Source organism: Lichenostomus cassidix, chromosome 1Aa, assembly GCF_008360975.1.
Source record: "Lichenostomus cassidix isolate B80296 chromosome 1Aa, HeHo_3.0, whole genome shotgun sequence".
Taxonomy (NCBI): domain Eukaryota; kingdom Metazoa; phylum Chordata; class Aves; order Passeriformes; family Meliphagidae; genus Lichenostomus; species Lichenostomus cassidix.
Genome location: NC_139480.1, coordinates 54,930,126 through 54,944,037, shown reverse-complemented (window position 1 = coordinate 54,944,037; position 13,912 = coordinate 54,930,126). Strand labels below are relative to the sequence as shown.

The following is a 13,912-nucleotide window of genomic DNA, read 5'->3' as shown; positions in this document are numbered from 1 at the left end:
CAGAAATTTAGGAGTGTAAAACTTTCTGGAAATGTAATCTTTCCTTTCCTGCTTTTAATGCCAGCAATCACTCAGAGTAATGGGAAGACAGTGGTCTGGAACACCCAATCTTTTCAAGAACTGTGCTATTGCCATGGTATGGATTCCTCCAGCTGAGCCTGATGTGATTCCTGCTCTTGTCACAAGGTTTTCTCTTGCTCACATTTTACCTAAAACATGCAGCACCTTCTGCTTTGTAATACTGTTCTTTGTGATTTCCAGGTACACAGACACATCTCTGAGGTTCACCTCAGTGTTCATGCTGCAGAGGTTTCTGCAGCTAATCACTTTTTCACCCTCGTGGGTATGTGAAATTTTATGGAGAGCTTTCTTGTCCAATGGAAAAGGAAGTAGAGTTTGCTTTTTCTTGATTTTCAGGGGCTAATTTCACAAGGTTCCACATAAAATACACAAGACCAATCATCTGAAACTGGGCATCTGAAACAATCCCAGGTGCTGGGTGGGGCAGATTGGTCATTTTTTAAAATGGTCTTCTGCTTTTGGGGGGTTTAAACCAGAAACTTCAGGACGGAGAAACTTTACACCTGAAACTTTGCAGCAGAGCCAAGACTTTGACTGGTGTTTTCAAATTCTGTGGGGAGACCCAGGGACAGGACAGCCAAGGTCAGAAGTTTGACTGTTTGGGGGGTACAGTTTGGGAGCACTTTGTACTTCAGCTGCTGTGGAGTAGGAATCCTTTGGGCACTGAATCTCTCCTCTCCTTTTCAGGAAGGGATTGGAGGGGAATTTAAACATGAGAAAGGTTCAGTTATGGATTTGACAGCTAGAATTTGTTTGTGCAGTGCTTTGTCCCAGGACTGAACATAGTGTCACACTGAAGCTCAAGGCTTTGGCTAAAACAATTTGCTCTGTTGAGTATTTAGCAGTCAGGATACTTCAGGTAGCTGAAAGCCAGGAGAGCTTTGACAGCCCAGCTACAATAGCTGGTCAGAAGAGCAAACATTTCTAAGATAATGGCTCTTAACAGTAAAACGGTGCTGTGAGAGAGTGAATTCCAGTTCCCTCAAGAGAAATAAGCTCCCAGGACAAAAGCACCATTTTCTCTGCTTATACCTCCATCTGCACAAGAGGCTTTTGCTGGCATAGCTCTGCCTTCAGAGGATGTTATCTCATCACAGCTCTGACTGACACAACTGTGCCAGGAGTGTCAGTGGTGGAGCCCTGACCTGAAACACCCTGGCTCAGCTTGGGGGTTAATACCCAGCAGGGAATAAAAAGAAGGACTCACTGAATCCACTTTCTGAGCTGTCCTGAAGTGAAAGCCATGCACAGCCTGGGTAGGAAACCATTGTCTTTTGGGAAGGAGATCCCTCAGCTCTTTCAGCTGTTGTATTTTGGGGGCTGGGTTTGGTCTAAAGGAAAACCTTTGGGACCCAACAAGGTGATGAATTTACTTACAAAAAAAAAAAAATTTATGAATAATTGGCGGTGACGTACATGGCTTGTTACTGTATTTCAGTACCCTGCCTGTGAGCTAGCACTGATAGAATCATAGAATTAGAGCATGGCTTGGGTTGTAAGGGACCTCAAGGATCATCCAATTCCAACCCCTTCCACTGTCCCAGGCTGCTCAGAGCCCCATCCAGCCTGGCCATGGACACTGCCAGGGATCCAGGGGCAGCCACAGCTTCTCTGGGCAGCCTGTGCCAGGGCCTCAGCACCCTCACTGGGGACAATTTTTTCTCAATATCACCTGCTTTGTGCCAGGGATCTTGGAGCTCGTCTACTCACCCCAGTGATCCTGCTGAAAATCAACTGCATTAGGACACCACCCCTGGCCATACCACGCTGTGAGTGTGTGGGAGTTGGGAAGTACTGCCCAAAGAACATCCTGTAAGAAAGTGCACACTGACCCTCAAAATGCCTCCGACAGCTCTGGAAACACTGGGCTTAATGCCATTTATTGATTTGTAACCACGGAGACGGTGCATGTTCCCAGTGCAAAGTGAGGGAAAAGCTCTTTTCCTTCACCTCCTCAAAGAGTGAACAATGCTGGAAAATGCTCTTACTCCTTGTTACCTCCCCAAGCCTTCACAGGAGGGACGAGCAAGTTGTTTGCCTTCTCAAAGGCTGCTGCATTTTCACAAAGGTGGAGAAAACCAACCATTCCTTGCAAACCAGCCTGGAGCAAAAAGGGCTAAGCTATTCTGGGAGATGAGAGATAAGTACACCAGAAAGCCTTATCAGAGATGTGTCTTAACTTGCAAAGGTATTTTCTTTGATGAAAGAATCTAAACAGTTGTTTGAAATGTTCTGTCTACTCAGATTTGTTTTCAGAGATCTCTCATGACATCCTGACAAATGAAGCCCTTCTGCATGAAGTTATTTAATAAAGGTCTTCAGTTTCTGGATTAAAAAATCAAAATGCAAAAAACTGAATCAACAGACCATTCAATTCAAAAAATAAAGGCTGCAGAATAGTGGATCAATATTTGTTCCTAGTGCTTGTTACAGGGCAAGTCCAAGTCCAGCCCTTTCAGGAAGGATGGAGTGCTGCAGTGGGATCCCTGTGATTCAGCCTGGTGTGACCTGGAGCGTGATCAGCACTTACCCATCAGCTGACAGAAAACTGGTAACATTTGCTGGAGAGCTGATGAAGATTTGAGGAGGATGGGCAAACAGACTAGCAGCAGAGCATCAGAACCATAGTTAGGCACCAAAGTTTTGAAACAGAGGTACTAGAAATAGAGCAGAGGTAGTAGAAATAAAAGATACCAAAGGAACCCAGGTATATTTAAACTAGCTTTCTTTTCTCATAGTATAAAACTCAGTCCTGCTGTTTACCCTGAGACACACTGGAGCTATGTGGCCAAAGTGACAGGCTAGTAACTTACCAAAAAAAAAGTATTTTGGATGAACTTGTCCTCTTTGCAAACTGCGCTTAAAAAGCAAACGGTATCTTCCCATCGTTGTTGTGAATTCAAAATGTTTGCTTTCAACATGTCACCAATACTTTCCATTTTGAATGGAAACTTCCACTTTTTTATGTTATGGTCAGAAACAGAGTACAAACAAATTGTCTTTTCCATGTACAAAGCATCAAGTCTTCTTTAACACAGCCTTTGGAGAGGGATGTGAGGAAGAGCTCTGAGTTAACTCCAAACCAAATGAGGAGTTAGCTGGCAGGACCTGGCCAAAGCCCTTGGTCTGTTATGTGTCTGACTGCACTCCTGAAGAGCAGCACCTCAGGCCTCTGAACACCTTCCTGCCATGGAGGTGGTAAAGCCAAGGCTGGCTTTTGGCGTGGGCTGTGAGGCTGTTGATGGAGTGCAGTGAGTCCCTCACACTATATAAATGAGGGAGTAATGCTCGTGAGCATGGAGCAAGGATATGTGCATTAAATCCCGCACCAGGGTCACCCTCAGCACCGAGGCAACCCCCGGCACGGGCGCACTGCAGGCTGAACCAGAGTGTCACACATGGCTGCTGTGCTCGGCGGCACGGCTGCTGTCTCCTGCCAGCTGCTGCACCGGGCTCGCTGCTCGGGGGCCGCGGCCGGAGCCCTTCCCTTCCCTGCCCTTCCCGAGGAGCGATTCCAGGGCCCCTCGGGCTGCTGGAGCCCAGCGCAGAGCCGGGACAGGCGGCCGGGCCCGGGGCGGTGAGGGCAGGCCGGGCCCGGGCACAGCACCCCGGCTGCCCTCAGGAGGCGGCGGAGTCACCGTCCCTGGCGGTGTGTTAAGCCTGGACGTGTCTCTCGGTGCCGGGGTGAGGCTGGCACGGCGGCGTTCGCTCACAGGCTGCGCTCGATGATCTCAGAGGTCTTTTCCCGCCTCAGCGAGGCTGTGACTCCCCGTGAGGGGCACTGGGAACGCGGGGCTCACAGACGCCACGCCGGCTCCCCCCGGCCGGCCCCGGGAGCGGCGGCGGGCGGAGCCTCTGCCGGGCGGGCACAGCGGCGGATCGGGGCGGATCGGGGCTGTCCCGGGGCGGATCGGGGCTGTCCCGGGGCGGGCCGGGCGCCGAGCGGAGCGGCGCGGGCGGGACGGCGGCAGGGGCTGCCCGGAGCCGGCGGAGGCGCGGCCGCCCCGGGAGGGCTCTGCGCGGTTCGGCCGCAGGTAAGGGAAGCTCCCGGGAGCCGCTGCGAGAGCGCTCGGAGTGCCTGCGGCAACTTGGCGTCCCGGCGGGATGAGCCCCGCAGTGCTCTGCCCTGCCCTGCCCCGGCGGCTCCTCCTCTGCCGCCGCCATGGCCCGGGAGCGCCGGGAGTGTGCCGGGAGCGGAGGGAACCGGGGCTGAGCCCCGCCGCATCCTCCTGCGTGTCCCTGTCCCCCCTGCGTGTCCCTGTGCCCCGCCACATCCTGCCGGCCTCTGTCCCCCTGCGTGTCCCTGTGCCCCTGCGTGTCCCTGTGCCCCTGCGTGTCCCTGTCCCCCCTGCATGTCCCTGTCCCCCGCGTGTCCCTGCTCCCCTGCGTGTCCCTGCTCCCCTGCGTGTCCCTGCTCCCATGCCGCCTCCAGCTGGGAGGGCAAGGAGAGCGCTTTCGGCACTCCCGACCTTCTGTGCCTTGTTCCTGTGCTGGAGCTGACATAACTTTGCGGGAGGTTTTGGGGAGAGGTTGGCAGTCTCCGGTTTAATCTTTCCAGGCTCTAGTAGGACGCTTCAGGCACTGGTACTGTGAAACTGCAGTTATGAGTTTTATCTAGAGCTAACAAACTCGGTTTGATTTAAGGCCTGGGGTTCTTACATCCTGTAATTATTTTTTCGAGGTCTGTTTCTGTTAGATCCGTGACTTCTAAAAGCTGCAATAGCTGTGCTTGCTCACCCCCTGGCTGGGCTGCAGCTGGAGCTGTAAAAAGGTGCTTTACACCTACGGAGTTATTTCTGGTGTGCAGGGAGTAAGTTTTGGTGTTAAAGGCTTGGCGGTGCTGTGACATGTGTTGCTCCTGTGTGAGTGAGGAACGCAGATGAAGAGTTTCAGGCTGGGGCTTGGCTGTGCCTGAGCCTCCTGAGGCTCTGCTGGCTCTCCTTGGTCTGGCCCAAGCGCAGCCACTGCCAGCAGCACCATGTGTAGAATCTGGAGTGTATTGCAGTGGCAGCGTATTGAGCAATACGAGTGTCGTTGCATTTCAAAAAATAAACAGCAAAAATGGGTCACAAAGTGGGGATATTCTCCATGCTTACACCGTGGAACACTGGGGAGGAAGATGTCACAGTGTGTCAGCTCGGGATTTATTGCTTCTATTACAGGTAGCAGCTGTATCTTGAGGGTTTACATTTGTGAAGGGTATAAGTAGGGGTTTCAGTAAAACTGGTGCACTCAGTGAGGCAGCATGGCAGGTTGGTTTGAGAGGCACTCTGGAAAGTAGAAAAGCAGAAATCTGCTTAAACTCTGTTTCAAGTGCAGCAAAGACTTTAGCCTCTTAACTTCTTCGCATCAGTAAGGAATTAAGAGCCAGAGCACTCCCTCGTTTAGCTTAGTACCCATCCCAGTGGAGTTTTAGATTTAGCACACCTTCTTGAAAAGCTGTATCAGAGAGATCAGCTCCTGGCGTTGCTCACACATTAAGATCAATGTTCCCAATGTCAGGAACGTGACGCTGATGTTTCTCTCCTCCCCGAGGGCAGTGGGAGCCCCACCTGTTTGCCTGGCTGTGGAGGGGGGCCCTGAGCAGCGGGTTCCCTCTTTGGCAGCCCATCTCCTGCTTTGAGCCCTGGGATTTCATCCATTTCCTGCATCTGGGTGTAAGAGTTGTGCTGAGGAATGTTTAAGTTGGTTTGTCCTGTGCACGTGTGTCTGCAGCAGATCCAGGCTCTGGAAAAAACTCGGTGAGTAACGTTTCTGCTTGTCCTTGAAACGCAGGGTGGAGCGCCTTGAAACCAGGGATGTCACATGGGGCAGGGAACCGCGGTGAATATCATCTTTTTTTACTACTTAGATGCAAGTCCTGTCTCCTTTTTGGGTTGTGCTGCCGATGCACAATGTGTGACACACATCGCAGGAAGGAGTGGGGTACTGGTGAAAATGTCTGTGGAGGTGCATGGGGAGGCTCAGCCTGTGACCTGTGGCAACAGGAGGATAATTGGTAACATTCCTGAAATGACAGCCATTCCCGGGAGACTGAGGTTCGCAGGTGGTGCTGCCAGCCTGTCTGGTCCCATTGCTCACCGGTGATGAGCAGGACAAAGTCTGGTCACTGCTCTGGTCAGGTCAGAGTGGCCTGAGGACAGGCACTGCTGTGTATTAGGAGGTGCTCAGTGCAGTGTCCTTCGGGAGGTTTTGTCTCTTTAATCCATCCAAGCGGGGGCTCTCTGATGTTTCTTTAACCACTTAAAGGAGCACTTGGTGAGTGAAGTGGAAATCCTTCCCCTGAAGAGCTTTGAAACTAACCAAGGTTTAGTCACTTTCTTGTCAGTGGTGTGATTGCATCAAAACAGGCCTTTGGCTTCCTGAGCACGAGGGAGTGTGGCTGGGAACTCTGAGTAACTGACTAATGCTCTTGGTTGTGCTTTGCATTATGTGTTTTTCTGTGAAGGTGGAGGGAGCACGGAGAGGTTGCTGGATCTCACATCTGGTACAGATGTTCCAAAAATGTCTCCCTGACTCCTGAGGTGGTTCAAAAGGAGTACAAAAACCCCAAAATGCCTCTGACTTGGGTGTCTGCTGTTTTGTTGTAGTTTTCAACAGAGGAAGTAGAACCCCAAATATTAGGCAGCATTTAGGGAGGCGATAAAGCATCCTATGCTGTTAGGGTTGGTCAGTAAAACCCTTGTCCCACTGCTGAATTTGCACGCCCTTCCCTAAGGAGGTGCTGGTAACTTTTGCCTCGGCTGATAAATGGTGATGTGCAGGTTAGGTTGGCATATCTGAGACAGCTTCTTCTTGTACCTGCCTTACACAATTGGTTTACTGCACCTATTTTCAGGGCTTCAAAGCATCACTGAAGTTATGCAGCTCCTTTAAAGTGTACAATTATGACCTATTTCTGCATGGCCAAACCACATCTGTAAACTTAGAAATGCAAGGAACAGGTTTATTGGAAGGTTCAGACAGGTTTTGTTGTGTTCACTCCTCTTGTGTGGAACGTGTGCATGCAGCTGTGCTTTAAGGATACATAAAAACACTTAATACCTTCATAAATAAAACCACTTAATACCTTCCTGTACTTAGGCTGAATTGTGAACCCCTTCCCCCATTTGTAATTGTGAGATCCCATTAGTCATCCCATTAGTCATCCCATTAGTGACTTTGCTTTTGGATCCAGCCCAGCAGAGGTGAGCTACGTTGCCTTGCCTCATGCTTACTGCTGGTGTTTATGCCCTCATGTTTATTTAGCATTTGCTATAAATTCCCACCCTGGCTCAATGAAGACAGGGTGGTCATTTAATGTCAGCTTCAGAAATCACAAGCAGCTCTTTGGATATGTGTGGTTTGCAAGCATTAACCTTTGCATCACACAGAAAAGGTTCTGTACTATTCCCCAGAGATTACATCTCTTTCCCTGTGTTTGGAAAAGTCAGCATCTAAGCCAGATTGAAAACTTGGTCCTCTTGGAGGTCAATGTTTCTCTTGCCATGGGTTTGTTACCTGCAGTTGTTGTGTGTTTCCAGTTTGAGGCTTCAGCAGGAGATCACAATAAGTCCTGACATCTCTCAGTGGGTTTCTGGTGGGATCTTTGCTTTGGATCTCCCTCTTCTTAGGGAGGGTGCTCAGCTGAGAGCACACCTCGAGAGGCAGGGAATGATGCATTCCTCTTTTCCCTTCTCTTTATTGCCCCACCCGTGTCTCACTAATTGACCTGTGTGTTGGCTTAGCTCATACTGAAGGCAGTGGCTGTTTGTTACTTTTCTAGTAGTGTTTGCTGCCAAAATAGTACTTTATTTGTACAACTTAAAGGTTGGCATTTCCCATTAATAATTCAGTCATCACTCTGGATTTGCTTGCCCATGCTGTGTATTGCCCTTGCTATGGGCACATAAAATTTCCTGCTGTCCTCTAGTTTCCAGACAGCTTTGTGTGACGTCTGCTGTACACAAAGAAAGTGTGGTGGGTTAAAGCTTTCTCCTTTTTCCATTGGCTGTGCTTCTGTTTCTGTTAAAAGGCCAAGATAAACCAATTGTGTAAAGAGCTGACTTTTTTCCTCAGTGGAACTGTATTTTGATACAGGTTTTGCAGCCTGTTGTAGCTAAATTCCCTGCCCCTGCCTGGGTCATCTTTCTCATCAGTCATAGAATCACGGCATCTGTTAGGTTTGAAAAGCCCTCCAAGATCATTGAGCCCAACCTCAGACCAGTCACCACCTTGTCACCCAGCCCAGAGCACTGAGAGCCACGTCCAGTCCTTGCTTGGACCTCCAGGGATGGGGACTCCACCACCTCCTGAGACAGCTCCTTCCAACGTCTGGCCACATTTTCAGTGAAGAAATCCCTCCTGATATCCAACCTGACCCTCCCCTGGCACAGCTCGAGGCCGTTTCCTCTTGTCCTGTCCCTTGTTCCCTGGGAGCAGAGCCTGACACCCCCCTGGTTGTCTCCTCCTGTCAGGGAGTTGTGGAGAGCCAGAAGGTCCCCCTGAGCCTCCTTTGCTCCAGGCTGAGCCTCAGCCCCTCAATGTCCATCTTGCAGTGATGGGCCCAGAGCTGGACACAGGACTCGAGGTGTGGCCTCAGCAGTGCCCATGACAGAGGGACAGTCACTGGCCTGGTCCTGCTGGCCACACCACTGCTGACCCAGGCCAGGTGCCACTGGTTTTCTTGCCCACCGGGGCAAATGTGGGATCATGTTCAGCCCCTGTTCACCAGCACCTCCAGGTCCTTTTCTGCTGGGCACTTTCCAGCCCCACTGCCCCAACCTGGGGTAATGCAATGAGGGAGACAGGTGGAGAACTTGAGAAGAGGTTGGGCTGTGTAGTCCAGCCTTGCCAAACCAACATATCTGCTGGGTGGGAGTTCTGTGGGCTCTGTATGTGGATTGCTTGGTCCCTTTGTGCTGACAGAGCTGATCCTTCAGGACAGTGCACCTCACTAGAGGTTCTGGCTGGGAGGAATTGTTTGTGGTGAGGTGAGGATGCTCCTGTTTCCTTCTATGGCTCTGCATCGTTGAGCAGTGCAAGTTGTGTCAAAGAGCAGGACCAGAGGCCACTTCAGCAGTCTCTAGCTTGTGGTGTTTGAGGGGAGATAAAAATAACAAAACCAGTGACTTTAAGCAGACATTTGCATACATTTTGATGGTAATCACTGTTCTAGCAGGCACAGTGCTGTAACTCTGGCGTTAATAAAATCCTCTTGTCCAATGCTACCTGTGCTCAAAAGGCTCCAAGGTCAGGTATGCTGATCCAAAAGTTTGTTTGCACTTGCATCTTTCTATATAGGCTTTTCCCCTAAATATTAGTGGAAAACTGAAGGCTGAGACTTGAGCTGGCTGCTGCAGCATCTGAACTCCAAAGTGGAGCATCTCTGTGCTGCCAGACAGCTGTCTAATTGTGTCACAGATGGGAAAAAAATCGGATAACCACTACTGTGAATCAGCATCTTTTAAATCCAACAGTTTTCGTGGCTCCAAATGTGATGGATTTCGGAGAACTTTACTTCTCTTGCCCTGTTACAGACATATCAAAGTAAGAGGAAGTTATAGTGGTCTGGTCTTCCCTGCCTGGTCTCAGACTGATCAGTTCTGAAGCAAAAACCTAGGGAAAAACAGGGTACATTTTGTATGTCAGTGTAGAATATAACCCCAGATAGTTCACAGACACTGCAGTGATTATGAAGGGAGATACAACACACTCAGTTTTAGTTGGTAACAGAAAAATAACTGTTAAAATAACTGTAAGATAACTGTAAAAGCAAACAAACTGCCAAACAAACAGCCCCCCAGCCTCCTCATTCTCAAATCCTTCATTGTTGTGCCCTCTATGGAGGACAGAAACAAGAACACACGTGCATTTACCCAATCGGCAGCAGGATCTGTTTGGGGGATGAGGATGGGCAGTTCCTTTCCTTGGAGCTGTGGCAGCTGTGCACACAGCTGTCCATCTGCCCTGTCAGCAGGCGTGGTCATGGGGGTCTGGTTCTTTCCCAGCTTTGTGTTTCATGGGCTGAGTCTGTTCAAAGGGTCCAGAGTAATCCAGAAAGACTGTTTCACTGAAGCTTGGCTTGATATTTTCTCTCTACCATATGTGTACTCACTAGCCACAGCCAGGTATGAAGTTTTGACAGAAATACAGCCTTTGTGAAACATGGGAAAGGTGTGAGCACTGTTGAAGGAAATTATCTACTTAGACTAGCCCAGAGTGTAAGGGATTTAGTCACGCAGTGTATTAGAGTATTTAGTCATGCAGAGTGGAAGGGATTGGGAGAAGAAGCTGCAGCCCATTTGGAGGCTGGTCTCCATGGTTTTGGGCGTTGTGAGGCTGGCATGTGAAGGTGTCTGTAGGATGAAATTAAAGTTCTGCAGAGTGTCATGCTGCTAATTAATGTCTGTATTGAAGATCGAGTGAGAAGAGTATCTTTGTTGTGAAAACACCCTGAGCTGTTTTTGCCTTTCTGAAGATAGTTGTGATCTCACGTGGTTGTAGCAGTTGTGATCTTGGGTTCTGTAGAGCTTGACTGTCTCCTTACAGAGCTGCCATGGGCTGGTAGAAATCACTCTGGCCATATGGAGACTGCCAGAGTCTGTTCTCTGTTAGGCTTGGATCAGGTAGGTTACTCCTATGGAAGAAATGCTGTGGAGACAAGAAAAGGGAGAACATACCTTGGGGATGATCTTGTTAGCTTGAGCATGTATTTGTAGATGTCAGCTGTGTGGTTGTGTTTTACATGATTCTGCAACCATTTCCTATGGATTCGAAGCATCTTTTCTACTCTCCTGGTTTAGGTTTTTTAAACCTGTGCTAAAAGTAGCATGGATTCATCTTTGTCCATCCCCAGCCTGGTGAGGAGTGTGCTGTCTCTGAGAGCTGCAGGGTGCAGGGGCAGGCCAAGGCTGGGCTGTGGGTGAGGCTGTGGCTGTGTGGGAACAGGGAACATTCCTGGTGCTGGAAGCTGCATTCCAAGCTGGAAAACACGTGGGAGGTGGTGGTTTGATGGCTGTGATGCTCAACCTTTTTGTTCTCCCTCCTGCCCTGGAAGCATCTCTGGTAGACTTTGGTTAAGTGGTGGCAGAGAGCTGGTACACAGAGCTCCCTTTTGAAGAACCAGACAGAAATTTCATCCTCCCCAGAAAAAGCAAGGTACTCCATTCCTTAGCTGACATATACTCTGTGTGATCTGTGCCCTGGGGACCTCTGTGGTGCAAGAGAGAACTTCCACATTGCAGCTGAAGGCTGTAGCTGTCCCTGGTGGCTTCCCTCAAGATCCAAGTTCGAATGGCTGTTCTCCTGGAGCTGGGTGTGCATCATAGGCAATGTCATGGGGTTAGTGGCCTGCAGAGAGGGAGGGGAGGATATGCTGGAGCAGCCAAGGCACACTGAGTGTTCCCCATTCCTGCCCACAGCTGTTGGCACACTGGAGTGAGGCTCTTGTGGAAGAAGAGCTGGGTGTGTTGAGCAGCTGATCTCCAGGAGGGCGTGTGGCAGCTAGATGGCTCCTGGTGGGTTCAGGTGCTGGCTTTGTTGTAGTATCCTCTGTCCTGCTTCCAAACCAGGATTAAGCAAAGGAAGATGTTTCTTTACTCTTAATTTAAATCCCTGTGAGGTTGGTTTTGCATCAGAGCAGACTTGAAAAGGCTTGTCAGTTGGATCTTAGAGCCATCAGCATTTTTTTTCCCTCCACTTAACCAAAGCTGCTTTAATTTGTGACAGCACTTTTAATTTGTTATGTTTGTAAAGGAAACATCACAGGGGAAAGTTCAGAAATGCATATTTATGTTTCTTGGCTAAGTCTAAATTGGCTCTAAGATTTCTTTTGTATTTTTATAAAGAAAGTTTGGAATTTTTTTCCTATATTGCATGATTTTTGTTTGGTTTACTGTTTGTTTTCTTCTCCTCCATAAGGAGCATATAGTGGCTTACCTTGGTGTACACCTTCTCTTGGATGTGAAACATGTAACTAACAGATCCTAGCCAAAAGCATCCTCTCAGAGATTTCCACACTCATTCTGGTGCTGGTTTTGGACCTCCTGTGCTGGGCTGGTGGGTAGTATGACCAGATTTGTGGTACTGCTCTAAAGCTGGGATGTTGCTGGCAGTGCTGGGGTGGTAGAAACATCTGGGAGCAGCTGGCTGCGGGATGGGGCAAGTCCTGGGGTTGCCCCATGGCATTGTCTGTCCTCAGCCAGCTTCCTGGGGAGCTTAGAGGATGATTAATTCTTCCCCCCTTTCAAGCCTTCATGCAAGTTAAAAAAGCATTGTTGAAGATGTGGCTGCATGTCTGGATGGGTGTTAGGTGGACAGAGCAGTAATGGGTTTGTTCTGCAACAGCAGCATCTCTTTGCATTTGCAGCAGAGCTTGAGAGTGTCCTTTTGGTGAGCAGTCACGAGGCTGTAAACGCAGAGTGGAGATGAGAAGATTGAGATTTGTTTTCAGGGTGGTGCCAGTAAACTTCCTGCAGCTTGTGGTAGAGATAATTCTGCATGTTCTGGCTCCATTGTTGGGGCTGGGTCTAAGGTGAATTTCAGAAAAATGTTTTGGTTGAACAGGCTTTCCTTTCTGTTTTATCCAAAGGGAAGTATCTGTTCAGAGCCTGGTCTGTTGTTCTCATTACAGAGGGAGTTTCTGAACGAGACCTAAATCCATGATTATTTGCACGTCCTTATCTGTGTGACACAGAGTTTTCCAGGTCAGTATCTCATGTTTCAGACTTGTCATGATGTGCAGTCTTAAATCTGCATATGCAGGAGTGCTTTATCGTCAAGGGTCAGTAAGGTGAAAAGCATTTCTCTCAGCACCATTTTGGGCAGAATCAGCTGCTGAGGACCAGCACTGCTTAGCTCACAGCAAGCTCTTGGGCTGTGGTTGGAAGGAGAGTGAAATGCAGAGCTGCCCATCCCAAAACTGTAATGCTTGGCGAGGGTGGAGAGGAAGCACTGATTACCTGCAAGGCCTGTCAGGGTTGAGTCTTCCATGTAACCTTCTTAGAGGGAGAGGCAACATCTTGTAGCCCAGCAGGATTGTGAGAATGGAGTCCTACCATGCCTCCAGAGATATTTGTGTTGGAGCAAAACCACAGCCCGGCCTTGGGGAGGACCTCCTTTGGTGCAGGGCGATGGCAGTGGTAGCTGGAAATGTTTTTCCTTTTGGAGCTTGTTGGGAGACAATCCCTGTCACATGTGTGTATGTTTATCTCCTTTTTTACAGAAGTACTAAAGCAGAACCAGATTCAAGGCTATCTTTTGCAAGGAGCCTCCATGCTGATATCTCCATCTGAAATCTGTTCCCATTTTCATCAGCCTGTTACTTTCAGACTTTGCGGTGCTTGAAACTCCCCCTCCTTTCCCCACTCTTCCAAGGCATTTTGCAAAGAAATCAATAGCTGTCTGGTTATGACAGCAAAATGAAAAAGGCTGTAACGTCTCCATAGCTACCTAAAAAGTACTTGTAAAATGCTGGTGGAAGAGAGTGCCCTGGAATTATCCCATGCATTCCTTGCACGCAGACTGAAAATCGTTTGCATTAGTTAAGCAATCACTGCACGCTTGTCCGGTGAGCAATGTTTGGTTACTGCAATAAATTTTTGTTCCTTAAACCCTGTGAAGCTGAAAAAGTGAATTTGTTTTACATAGAAAACGAGCTGACCTGAACGCTCAGTAGATGAACTGATTATAAGCGGACCAGCTTAATCCAGCTTGGTTTTTCTCTCGTGTTTCATGTAGCATCTGAAAAGAGACAGCTTGTGGCAAATTAGCCAGGGTGAGGCTACAAAAAGATTGAATTATTCCTGTTTGAACAGTTCCCAGCATGCGAGCACTTGCTGCTTGGCTTGTA

General features: G+C 49.0%; 1 protein-coding gene across 16 annotated transcripts in view; it reads left to right on the top strand.

Moving 5' to 3' along the window:
• Positions 1-3,986: 3,986 nt before the first annotated feature.
• PPFIBP1 (PPFIB scaffold protein 1) overlaps positions 3,987-13,912 on the top strand; it is a 97,778-nt gene continuing 87,852 nt past the window's right edge. For 10 of the 16 annotated variants that reach the window (XM_085049111.1, XM_085049107.1, XM_085049106.1 and 7 more), the window contains exon 1: positions 3,988-4,115. The gene's annotated coding sequence lies outside the window, so the exon portion shown is untranslated. Of the gene's footprint in view, positions 4,116-12,652; positions 12,768-13,912 lie in introns of all 16 variants that reach the window. The other 6 variants (XM_085049103.1, XM_085049100.1, XM_085049098.1 and 3 more) reach the window with 3 other exon arrangements.